We start from the raw sequence: 11,271 nt of genomic DNA on the forward strand, positions 1-11,271 counted from the left end.
GTTTCTTGATAAGCGGTTTAACAACTGCTATCTTATATTTTCTTGGGACATGCCTTAAGGATAATGAGGAGTTCATAAAATTAAGAAGAGGTTCTGAGATTACAGGAAACACTTCTTTTAATAGCTTGGTCAGTATTGAATCTAACATGCATGTTGTTGATTTTGACGTTATGGTACGATTGTTTGGCTCTTCCTGTCCTATGTGCGAAGGATTGAAGATGCTTTTGGGAAATAATATGAGACATTGTCTTCAGAGGTGCTATTGCAGATGGTTGCATAACTCCACTTTTGTTTCTGATGATTTAAATTTTATCAGTAAAGAAATTCATAAAGTCATTACTCTTGTGCTGCGATGGAATATCTGGTTCAGTCGAAGCTTTATTCCTAACTAATTTATCCATAGTACTGAATAAGCACCTAGGATTATTTTCTACGAGTTTGCTAAAATATGCAGACCTGGCAGCTTTTAGAGCTTTCCTGTGGCTAGAAACACTATCATTCCATGCACCACGAAAGACCACTAATGTTTTATTCTTCCACTTTGCTCCATTTTTTGAGATGCTCTCTTGAGACACTCATGAGTGTGTTATTGTACCAGGGTGCAGGGCTTTTCTCTTTAATTTACATTCATTAAAGGGCGGCGACACTATCGACAGTGCTAGAGAAGACTGTATCTATATTTTCTGTGATTACATTAAGTTCCTCTAAATTATTTGTTTTACTGAGTATTTGAGACAAATCTGGAAGGTTATAAAGAAGCTATTTTTAGAGGTTGAAAGAATAGTTCTACTCGATTGATAATGCAGGGTAGATTGAGTGACCTTTATTAAGCGCAACACGTGCATTAGTAAATGAAACAAATGACAATAAAATGCAAAGTAATCTCTTCAGTAATCAAAATACTTTTTGAATGTAACTGTATTCTAATTAGCAATGATTTAAATTGTAACTGTAGTTGAATACAGTTACTTTTATTTTGTATTTTAAATGCGTAATCCTGTTACATGTATTCCGTTACTTCCCAACCCTGCACATGACTCATTTAAACATTTGCATTATATTATCTACTTTTACAAACTTGTTCGAGTGTGATCAAATTGTGCTGTAGCTCAACTGATAGAGCGTTGCACTTGTGATGTAAATGATGTGTGAGTCGATACGTGAGCCGTCATTGAAGCATCCCTATGTGACGTGACATTTGCTTTTTCTGACATTATTGGTTAGGTTTATGTTTAAGGTTTAGGGTAGGCAGGACAGTTTTGCTGATTTAAAACTCGATAGATCTGTTTGGGAGAACATTTAACTTGCTTTTAGAGCCATATAATTGACATTTCACCTTAACATCACTTCCAGCTTCGGCCACTGGGGGCAGTGGTTCAAATTTCTGTTAGCAGAGACCAATCCCAGCAGCTAAACGTTTGACCTTCTTTTGCCTTCATAGTGAGATCAGTCTGACATGCTAATGCCAAGTCATTATAAGCAAATGAGACAGATCGCTTGTGTATTAATGTGATAAATCATTAAATATGCTAAATATGGCAGCTGTACTTTCACCTCATATTTATGAATCGCATGATTGTTTAGTAATGTTAGATCTGTTTGGGAGAACATTTCACTCGCTTTTAGCGCCATTTAATCTCAGAACTGCTGCGATACATGTAATGAACCATGTTATAGGCTATCGTTTTGCAAAGGTTTTGCCACAGTTGCATCATTTCTATGAGATCAGACTGAAAAAATTCCATGTGACTCATGGAAGTAAAGTGTGCCAATCGAATCGAAACTGGCAATTTCAGCCTGCTCTTTTCAGTTTAGTGAGCAACATGCCTTAAACATTCACAATTATCAACTAGATGAGCTGAATGTTGCTGCTGCCAGCTCACTTATGAAGATCTACAAAGATCTGAGAGGAAAATAAGCAAGAAAACACAATGTGAATGAAAGATACGTGACTGTAGCTGTTATACTGTAATTTATTCTATTTTTGGAATTTTTATAAACAGCCAAGAATTAAAGTTTAAAGTGGAAGTCATCTTTGGATAGCGTGACTATCATAACCAGGTTAACAAGTGTGTGTGTGTGTGTGTGAGAGAGATGGAATCCTGATAACTGGCGCCAACATGGTGATCTCACCATCTCTGGACACGGCTCATTTCACACACACACACACACACACACACACACACACACACACACACACACACACACACACACACACACACACACACACACACACACACTGTATCAGTATCAACTCTAAAAAGGCTATTTCATAAGAACAAGCTGTAAAGCATAAGGGATCATGCAGTTGCACGCAGCGCAATGGTGTCCCCCTACTTTTTCAGCTATCATGGTTTCGGAAGTATTTTTTTCCATTGGGATTTCATAAAATCCTTCATAAAAGAGTAAACCATGAAGCAAACTAACCAGCTCTGAGGTGAATGACAACATGACAAACTTAGCAAAAACAGAGCAAAAAAAGGTATTTGAAAATCGGACAAAAAGACAAAGATACAAGACTTAGTACTTACCGTCTTTAATGAGAGAATAAACCTCAATACCATAAGGCATTGTGAATGATGTAATCACATGGGGTAACCTCCTTGTGGTCACGATTGGTGGTTCTCGCTCTCAATGGAGTGTGTGGTGAGTTGTGTGTGGATCGTGGAGAGTAACATGAGCCTCCACATGCTGTGAGTCTCCTCGGTGTCATGCAAAACGAGTCACGTGACAAGATGCGCGGATTGACGGTCTAAGAAGCGGAGGCAACTGAGACTTGTCCTCCACCACCCGGACTGAGGCGAGTAACCACGCCACCACAAGGACCAACAAAGTAGTTGGATTTGGGCATCCCAAATTGGGAGAAAAGGGGATGAAAAATATAAAACTATTGATTTAAAGTGGTTGATTATATATTTAGATTGTATCGCAAATTATTCAGCTATATACAAATATACAGTGCATTATAGGAGTGGGATGGTTGCTGCAGAGCTCTTTTGGTGCACTGTGTTTGCAGCAATTCTCTGATTGGTGGATTGTTTCTCATCAGGATGATGTGTAGTGAAGTTCTTTACCAGAAATTCCACTATTAAACGCGAAGTTGAATGCAGACTGATGGCTTCAAAATGAGCATATACCATTGATTAACAACCTCGGGGCTTGCTGTGGTTCTGTCTATAAAGGTTTATAAGTTATTGTGGAGCGGAGGGGGGCGGGGCTGGAATGTCGCACACCCGGTCCCCAATCAGCCTGATGGGGCGCGCGAGGGATAAAGGCGGCAGGTGACGAGAGAGAGAGAAACACGGACATGCCCGTAATTCTCTCTCTCGAACCGTCGTCACCGGCCGCCTTTATCCCTCGCGCACCCCTATCAGGCTGATTGGGGACCGGGTGTGCGACATTCCAGCCCGGACCTGCCCCCCTCCGCTCCACAGTTATATTTAAGAATCAAATAGCTTGTAGAGAAAATAAATGAGATTTTTACTTTAGAAAACAAGACCTATTGTTTATAGTAAGAGTTTGAGATTTGAACGAACACTTAACCATAAGTATTAAACGTTCAGTGTGTAACTCATCAAGTTTACCTTGTTTTTGGGTGAACTATCCCTTTTAACTACACCATTGATCAGCTTTAACAAGATTTTTAGAAACGATATTGCACGGTGGTTGTTCAGTTCACATGGACAGTCAGATTCAGATTACTGGAGCTAAACTGAGTCATGATAAGGAAAGGGACAGTCCATACCAGAGGAATCTAAAATTGCACACAAACACATAGCTTTACATTGCAGAAGACAGCAAAGAGCAGGATGTCAGATCATGAGTGATGCAGGTCTGTCCACGCGGCGCCGCAGTATCGACTGGAGAGAGTTAAAGAGGAGTTGTGTGAGGTATCAGACGAGCGCTCTGAGCGATAGGGTGTCCTGTGTTTGGGCTTTGGAGGTTAACAAGTTTGAGTGCATCATTGTAAGAGACCTGGAATCTCTCCAGATGAATTATCCCGAGATAGATGAGACCACAACCAGCCAACAAAGATCTTTCTCCAGCTTACAGCTTCAACCAGCCGATGCCATTAATCAAACAGCTGTTCTGCTCCATGCGGAGGGCCAGTCATGCTCTTTATGCTCATAAGAAATGTGACACATAACTCTTATAGACAATAACATATGTCTTGGAACAACTGAGGAGAAAGTTCTTCAACGTGGGAACAACAACGGAACAGCAGCAGTCTTGCTCGTGTGATATTGCTTTTATACAACTGTTCAACAAACAAGTAAATTATATGAAATTGGCCAGTTTGTCAAGTCAAGTCAAGTGGTTTTTTATTGTCGTTTCAACCATATACAGTTAGTACAGTACACAGCAAAACGAGACAACTTTCCTCCAGGACCATGGTGCTACATAAAAACAACAAAGGACCAACACAGGACCACATGAGACTACACAACGAAATAAAATACCTATATAAACTACCTATATATACCTATATAAAGTGCACGTGCAAACATTTGTAAAGTACGGGACAGTACAACAAATTACTGACAATGAACAGGACAATAGACACAGCAGTTATTGAGGTAGCAGACAGTTATAAAGTGACAGTAATTAAAGTGCAACTCAGGACACGTGTGTGTGTCAAACCAGTCTCTGAGTATTGAGGAGTCTGATGGCTTGGGGGAAGAAGCTGTTGCACAGTCTGGCCGTGAGGGCCCGAATGCTTCGGTACCTCTTGCCAGACGGGAGGAGGGTAAAGAGTTTGTGTGAGTGGTGTGTGGGGTCGTCCACAATGCTGGTTGCTTTGCGGATACAGTGTTTGGTGTAAATGTCTTTGATGGAGGGAAGAGAGACCCCAATGATCTTCTCAGCTGTCCTCACTATCCTCTGCAGGGCTTTGCGGTCCGAAACGGTGCAAGTCCCAAACCAGGCAGTGATGCAGCTGCTCAGGATGCTCTTAATAGTCCCTCTATAGAATGTAGTGAGGATGGGGGGTGGGAGATGTGCTTTCCTCAGCCTTCGAAGAAAGTAGAGACGCTGCTGGGCTTTCTTGGTGATAGAGCTGGTGTTGAGGGACCAGGTGAGGTTCTCCGCCAGGTGAACACCAAGGAATTTGGTGCTCTTTGAATTTTTGTGCACTTCTTGTCTGCCAGGGAAAGTAGTTTAAAAAGATCATCAAGCACAAGTCACTCTCTGCACTAACTAGTGGTTTAATTCAGAAAACAGTGTTACTGAATTCATGTTTAAATGAACAAATCATTCTCATTCACTTCCATTGTTTTAGAGGAAAACGACTCACTTGTTGCCAACTACTGGAGGAAATATGCAAGAAATGTTAACTCACCAAATCAGTGAATGGAATCAAAATGAACGTCCACACCACTATTTAGAAAGCATTTAAAATGGAGAAATGGAGTGATATCAATAGTAATGCTGTTGCGTTGCGTGAAGAACCTCAGAGACATGGATTCTGGTCCCGAGGGAACTAGGAGGTCATTGTGTTCACATAAACAAAAGTGAGCATTTTCCCTCTAAGATTACATTTTTACTCCACTGATGGTTAGGTTTAGGCTTGAGGTTTGGGTTAGGGTTTACAAATAATAAAATATGCATTCCTGTTGGCTGTATTACATCATCTACTGCTAAAAACACAACTCGCTTTTGGCGCCACCCTGTGGCCTATACGTTCAACAACACTTCCAGCTTTGGCCACTGGGGGCAGCGTTTCACATTTCGGTATGCACAGCCTGATTTCAGCAGCAGAACTTTCGACCTCCTGTTGCCGAATTCACAGTTTGATCAGTCTGATAAAACTAAGCAACATTTGTGTACCTCCTATCAATATCATGCAGAATGATTATCAACGGTGCAACTGTCTGCACAAAATCAAAGATATGATCACAGTGAGGTTGTTGTGTTGTGTTGACAGACCATTGAGGGCAATTAGTGTACACATGCACACAAGCATGTAGCAACATACTCAAACACTGTTATTTTATGTGTTTTCTAAAGTGCTTGTAGGGCTCCAGACAGGCGCTCTGTATTACATTACAACTAATTTGTGTCGGTTTTGGCTGGGTGTAGTTTATCTTTTGTGGTTCAAAGATAATTTATTCTTACTGGTTTATCCTCTAAAAGTGTTCATTCCCAGAAGTCATACAGAATTCCACAATACATCTACAGTTCCTCGTTATGGATGTGACTGACTTATAAAACTCAGCAAATTGAACTCATGTCTCTAGAATGAGCCGAGATGCTGGACCTTCGAACTAAGGAATTGTGGGCAGTTTGTCATTCCTGTTATGCAGCATCTTTTGAACTCTATAAATATGTTTTGCACCAGCTGAGGCGCTTAAACTTTATTAAATATAACTTGATTATTTACACAATTGAAGAAAATGAAGTAAATGAAAATCTGAAAAATTTTGATTATTATACTGATTTCTGTAACTTAATCAAACAGGATGGAATATTTTAGAGTGAGACAAACCAACTAATACCAGAAAACATCACAGAATTCATAAAATCCATTACAAATACTTGAAATGTTTGTGGTCTTGAATGAAACGTATCACACTCCGAATCTCCAAAAAATATAACTTTAATATGTCGACTCACTTGCATACATATACTGTACAACACGTGCTCTCTCAGCGACACCATGGCATGAACTGCTGCACTCTGGAATGCTTGTATGTCACACAGCTTACACGTCTCACTGACAGGTGTATTGACCAATGATATAAAAGCATGCATTATCTCTGACAGATGATTGGCTATCGACTAACATCACCACATTCATCCAGAATATTACATCCCATATCTTTTGAAAAGCAAAGTACCGTGTACATTTTCAGAGAACAACAAAAGCATGTTTCAGATATTGTTACATAAACTTAATATGCATATAATAGACTATCCAATGTTTTTCATAGCTTTGTATTACTGTTAAGGGCAGCGATCCGCCTACACCCTTGAACATTCACAGGTCTAGAATGACTCTAGGTTTTATCTGATGACCATAACCTGATTCTATGATTGGCAGGTTGAGAAGTTTCATCAGTTTGTTTGGGTGTGTGTGTAATACTATTATGTGTTGCATTGTGAAATCCAGTGTGCAGTAGATGGCGTCTGTTTCTCCTATGTTCCTGTCCATCAGCAGTACACACGATAAAATCTCTCTGTGTTTGCTGGTTTGATGACAACAGCAGGTTTCCAATAGCCTCGCTCCTGTATTCTTACTGTCTGTCCATCATGTAGCTGTGATAATACCTTAGCTGACCTGTCATAATAACCCTTTTGACGATGTTGTTTTTGCAACCTTTTTGCTTTGACGTCTTTGAGGCAGACAACTTTTGGCAAAAGCTGTTGGTTGGTGTTTGGTAGTACTGATCTTAGGCAGTGACTCATCAGCAGCTGTGATGGAGATTTGAAATCATCGACTGGACTGTTGCAAAACTCGAGGAGACTGAGGTACGGGTCTCATTTATCATTGGCTTTTCCCAACAGTAACTTTGCAGTTTGCACAGATTTCTCTGTTAACCAATTGCTATGTGGGTAGTGTGGACTTGTGGTAGTATGGGTAAATTCCCACGTGTTAGCAAATGTCTCAAACTCCCTTGAGCTGTACTGGGGGCCGTTATCTGAAATAACTGTCTCTGGAATGCCAGTCTTGGAAAAGCAGCTTTCAGCTTGTTTATTACGGCAGTGGATATTGTACTGTGCAACTTGTCCAGCTCAAAGTATCTGCTGTAGTAGTCACGAGTGGTAGTGGCGTAGTGGGCTAAAGCACATAACTGTTAATCAGAAGGTCACTGGTTCGATCCCCTCGGAAACCACCATTGTGTCCTTGAGCAAGGCACTTAACTCCAGGTTGCTCCGGGGGGATTGTCCCTGTAATAAGTGCACTGTAAGTTGCTTTGTATAAAAGCGTCTGCCAAATGCATAAATGTAAATGTAGTCAACTGTTACAAGATATTCGTAATTGTTCCAGGTGAACAAATCTGTAGCAACGACTTGCCATGGTCTATCAGGAACTCTGTGACAGATAGATCATTGGTTCTTTGGTGTTAGAGGGGCGATATGAGATGCATGTAGCACACTTGCTAACAATATCTTCTATTTCCTTCCCCATCCCAGGCCAGGTCATGATGTCACAGGCTCTCAGTTTACATTTCTCCATCCCGAGCTGACTGGAATGTCTGCGTGAAAGCATGTCTGCATTAAGTCTGGTAGGAATGTCGATTTTCTCACCTTCTTTTCTTCAGGCCAACCTCTTGGTATGAGGCCTTTAAATGCCTGAAATTGTGGATCACTTTCAATTTTAGCTTTTATTTTCTCCAACTTGGAGATACTGACAGGAAGGCTGCTGTACAGCATGTGCACTTTAATGTCCACACCTTCACTTATGCTCACATCCTGGTCTGATAGCGACTTTCTGGACAGTGTCTCTGCAACAGGGATGTCCTAGCCTGGGTGATGTATAATGGCGAAATTATACTTCTGGAGCTGCAGTATCATTCACTGTAACTTTGGAGGAACGGCTGCCAGGGTTTTTTTTATTATGGACTCAAGGGGCTTATGGTCACTTTCAATGATGACATGCACATAACTGTTAATCAGCACATAAAAGTTAATCAGAAGGTCGCTGGTTTGATCCCCACAGCCACCACCATTGTGTCCTTGAGCAAGGCACTTAACTCCAGGTTGCTCCGGGGGGATTGTCCCTGTAATAAGTGCACTGTAAGTCGCTTTGGATAAAAGCGTCTGCCAAAATGCATAAATGTAAATGTAAACACTATGGCGAAGAGTTCGTTCTCGATTTGCGCATAATTAATCTTGCTTTCAGTGAGAGACTTGGATGCATAACCAATGGTTCTTCCTTCCTGTAGCAATACTGCTCTGAGTCCATACTTTGAGGTATCGACCTGCAATCTGAGCTCTTTCATAGTAGGCTAATACCGGACCTGGTTCACATGTGATGTTGGACATCCAAAACAAACTTCCTCAATTCCTATATATATATATATATATATATATATATATATATATATACAGCGTTGGGGAGTAACGGAATACATGTAATGGGATTATGTATTTAAAAAACTAAATATAAGTAACTGTATTCCACTACAGTTACAATTGAAATCATTGCTAATTAGAATACAGTTACATTAAAAAAGTATTTTGATTACTTGATTACTTTGCATTTTATTGTCATTTATTTCATATAATATTTAGTCTTTTCATAAGGAAAACATTTATACATATATTTGAACAGCGGTGAAACACTTTCTTATGATGTGTTACATTCATACGAGCAGACAGAGAAGTACGTTTGACGTAAGTCATTTTACATGCACATGTTACCAGACACGATCATATATTTTTATCAAGAAAATACATGTTAGATCATAATACATTTTTTTCTAGTAAGATCTTTGATTTTAGGGTAAAAATCATATTATTGATTATTTATTTATTTTTTCTGTAAAAATATCTACAAATCCTTAAAACAAGATCAGTTTGATTGATCCTGTTTTAGAAACAACACTGGATAATATATTTGGGTTTTTCAGAGAATGTATTTTTAACATGTGTATTTTGTCTGACTGCAGAGTTTTTATAGTCAAAACAAGTGAAAAAAATGTTCCAGTGCTGAAGAAGTAATCCAAAGTATTTAGATTACTATAATGTTTGCAGGAAGTCAACAGAGCAGGATCTAAGTGCAGCTTTTATTTAATCAGAAAATGCGTCCAAATACAAACTGGTGAAACTCAGAAACAAAACAAACGTAGAGCAAACACAAGGACATAATAAACACTGGGGAAAACAAGGTAAAGGAGATACAGCTGGGAACAACCATCAGAGATGACAGGGAACAGGTGAGAGAGATTGAACAGGTGCATGATGGGAAATTAAGTTTAACTGTCCAAACATAAAGGGATGGTGAAGTGACAAACACAAAACAAATCATGACAAATACTTTACTGACCTTGAGTAATCTAATGGAATATGTTACAAATGACATATTACAGCATGTATTCTGTAATCTGTAGTTGAAGACATTTTAAAAGTAACCCTCCGCTCCACATATATATATATATATATTATTTACATAATACGTTAATAACCACTTGCTTAATCTGAACAAATAAGTGTCATTTGAAAGCTTAGAATCTGGACTTTACATTGCAAATGGCTGATCTGACCAATTATTAAATCATGCTTTTTAATTTGCTGACAAATTAAAACTGTTTTCTTCTCTTAATTTGTAAATTTGTTTTCTCAACAATTATATTCAGATCAGTGTTTCCATGGGAACGTTGTTCTCTGCACCTCACTATGCTTCTATCGAAGATTCCTACAAATCTGCTCCTGTTTTCCACATCGGCCACTCCTCTATGAACACTTCACGGACCTGCCGATTGTGCGGCCACAGCGCACATCCCCAAAACTGCTTCCCTTAACCGCATCCGGTGCCAGGATCTCCGGTCTTCACCAGCACAGTTAAAGTGATCAATTATTGTTAATAAATCCTTTGAACTGTTCCTCTGCTCTTGGGCCTCTTTGTCTCGCTCTTGCTCTCTGACAGATTCACTCCGAGGTCAAACTGCAGTGAGTTTTAATGTATGAAATTCCCACTGACACATAAATAATAAACAGGAGCGTCTTTTTTTGTCACGTTTTTCCTTATTACGTTCTGTAACATACATAGACGATGACATATCGTAACTTACAGCAGACTATCCTGATCCAAACGAGCCCAAACACAACATGGTATGATAAGTCTATCTTAAAATATTCCTTAGAGTGTACATGGAAAGATGTGTGTGCATGGAAAGACATCGTGTGTGTGTGTGTGTGTGTGTGTGTGTGTGCACATGTCCCAGGACTTCATGTGTGCAAACACACATCCACATACAGTATGTGCTCATCTAAAGGATTGTGATTTTCCTGAACACTTGATATTTCTGTATTTTGTCGTCTAATCCGTTCATTTTCAATGGTGGTCATGAAAAATTTAAATAAAATGGTCCAAATTTTTTATGCTTTCAGATACCATATGTGAACAAAGTCAATTGGATACGTAAAATTTGTAAAAAGCTGTCCGGGTCAAAATGACTAGAAGAGGTATTAGGGAGGCTAACAGGGGGTGCTCACCCTGCGGTCAGTGTGGGTCCTAATTCCCCAGTATAGTGACGGGGACACTATCCTGTAAAAGCGCACCGTCCTTCAAAAGAGACATTAAACCGAGGTCCTGAAAAATCCCAGGGC

The 11,271-nt window shown here is 39.7% G+C and overlaps 1 long non-coding RNA gene across 1 annotated transcript; it reads left to right on the top strand.

The window, feature by feature from the left end:
- The first annotated feature begins 7,199 nt into the window (after positions 1 to 7,199).
- On the top strand, positions 7,200 to 10,620 carry LOC127646351 (uncharacterized). Its single transcript, XR_007970918.1, has 3 exons — positions 7,200 to 7,467; positions 8,134 to 8,225; positions 10,299 to 10,620. It is a non-coding gene; the product is annotated as an uncharacterized LOC127646351 (long non-coding RNA).
- Positions 10,621 to 11,271: the final 651 nt, after the last annotated feature.

The sequence above is a fragment of the Xyrauchen texanus genome, chromosome 7, assembly GCF_025860055.1.
Source record: "Xyrauchen texanus isolate HMW12.3.18 chromosome 7, RBS_HiC_50CHRs, whole genome shotgun sequence".
NCBI lineage: Eukaryota > Metazoa > Chordata > Actinopteri > Cypriniformes > Catostomidae > Xyrauchen > Xyrauchen texanus.